The 2,284-nt window shown below is 47.5% G+C and overlaps 1 pseudogene; it reads left to right on the forward strand.

Annotated features, from left to right (window-relative positions):
* Nucleotides 1-246: 246 nt before the first annotated feature.
* Nucleotides 247-1,638, forward strand: LOC118624581 (annotated as a pseudogene).
* The last annotated feature ends 646 nt before the right edge of the window (nucleotides 1,639-2,284 follow it).

A 2,284-nucleotide genomic window follows, 5' to 3' on the forward strand; every position in this document is an offset into this window, starting at 1 on the left:
TCAGCACTCCTCAAAAGTATTAAAGTCATGAAAGACAAAGAAAGACTGAGGAACTGTCACAGGTTAGAACATATTAGGAAGATCAGACAGCTCACAGCAAGGCTGCAGTCAGGAGGCAGCACAGCTCAGGGAGAGGCGTAGCCAACAGCCAATGAGAATGTGACAAACCCCCACCCCCACCGCCTTCCGACCCAGTGCACGGTCGCCTGACCACAGACCCCGCCCGGCCACAGACCCCGCGGCACCATGCGGGTCACCCTGACCCTCCAGTGGCAGTCCTTTAAGGTCGACATTAACCCCCAAAAGGCGGGGAAAGCACTGAAAGAGAAGAGTGAATCTGTAGCGGCTCAGAAATTTAATGTGTCAGGCCAAATCCTCAATGATGATACTGCAGTAAAAGACTATAAAATTGATGAGAAAAACTGTGGCTGTTATGGTGACGAAACCCAAAGCAATGACAACACCAGAACCTACAACAACTCAGCCATGGAATCCTGCCACCGCTACCACAGTGAGTCCCTCCAGGCACCAGCTGTGGCTCAGGCCCCAGCCCCTGGCCCCTGCCTTGCTTCCCACTCCCACACCTGCATCTGTTACTCCTGCATCACCCACGGCATTTTCTGGACCTGCACCTGCTAATGCAACAGAACAGGAGCACCCTGCGGAAAAGCCAGCAGAAACCCCAGTGGGTACTCGCCCAGCATCAACTGACAGTACAGCAGAGGATTGTTCTCTGTCAAACCTTTTCGAAAATGTGCTGCCAGTGTGGCTCAGTGGACTGAGTCCTCCCATGAACTGAGAGGTCCCGGTTCAATTCCTGGTCAGGGCACATGCCCAGATTGTGGGCTGAATCCCCAGTAGGGGGTGCACAAGAGTCAGCCAATTGATGTTTCTGTCTCTCCCTTCCTCTCTCTAAAAAATCAATAAAAACATATTAAAAAAAACTTTTTGAAAATGCAACAAGTGCTTGTGACAGGTCAGTCATATGAGAATATGGTAACTGAGATCATGTCAAAGGGCTATGGAGGAGAGCAAGTAATTGCAGCCTGGGAGCCAGTTTCAACCAACCCTGATAGTGGAGCACCTTTCGGTGGGAATCCCCAGAGACAAAGCAGTCAGGCTGTGGTTGGTCCCCCTCCAGTGACTAGTACTGGGGCTCCTCAATCCTCGGGCTGCAGCTGCAGCAACTATGACAGCCACCACTACTACAAGTTCTGGAGGACATCCCTTGGATTTTTACAGAATCAGCCTCAGTTTCAAAAGAGGAGACATTATTCAACAGAATCGTTCCCTGCTTCCAGCACTGCTACAACAGGCAGGCTGAGAAAACCCTCAATTACTGCAGCAAGTTAGCCAATGCCAGAGGCATTTTATTCAGATGTTAAATGAACCAGCCCAGGAAGCTGGTGGTCAAGGAGGAGGTTGGAGGTGGCAGTGGAGGAACTGCAGAAATGAAAGGGGTCCAAGGGGTCCTATGAACGACATTCCAGGAACACCTCAGGGCAAAGAAGCTATAGAAAGGTTAGAGGCATTAGGACTTCCTGAAAGACTTGTGATACAAGCATATTTTTTGCTTGTGAGAAGAATGAGAGATTGGCTGCCAATTTTCTTCTATAGCAAAACTTTGATGAAGATTGAAGGGGATTTTTTTTTTTTTAATCCTCACCTGAGGATATTTTTCCATTTATCATCAGATAGAGTGGGAGAAAGGAAGAAACATCAATGTGAGAGACACATGGATTGGTTGCCTCCCACATGACCTTACCAGGGCCAGGACAAACCACAACCAAGATATGTGCCCTTGACCAGAACTGAACCCATGACCCATTGGTTCATAGGCCCACGCTCTAATCACTGAGCCAAACCGGCCAGGGGGGGGACTTTTTTTTTTAATCTCACACTTTATACCAGTGCATTTCACTAACTTTGTTCGCTGGATTGTCTGGGGTGACTGGGCTAATATCCACAATACTACTTGGTAGAAGGTAGTAGATTGCTGGTGTGGGAGGGAGGGATCTAGGATACAGGGCAGGGATAAATGCAGTGCATGTCTGCTTCAATTAGCAAGTGCTGCAAATCCTCACAGTGTGAAAAATATTATACAACCAAAAATCAGCTTTTGGAGGTCTTTATCTCTTGTATCAAATAGTAGGTAACTTCCTAGGCTTCACTCTTCTTTAGTGTACTAGATCCAGAAATTTAGTGTAATGCCCTGCTTGATATTTCTTTGAGCTGACATAGGTTTCAGAGAGAATCTTTGCTATTTAGATCTACAGTGTCTATT

This window comes from Molossus molossus, unplaced genomic scaffold (assembly GCF_014108415.1).
Source record: "Molossus molossus isolate mMolMol1 unplaced genomic scaffold, mMolMol1.p scaffold_m16_p_10, whole genome shotgun sequence".
In the NCBI taxonomy this organism is placed as follows: Eukaryota; Metazoa; Chordata; class Mammalia; order Chiroptera; family Molossidae; genus Molossus; species Molossus molossus.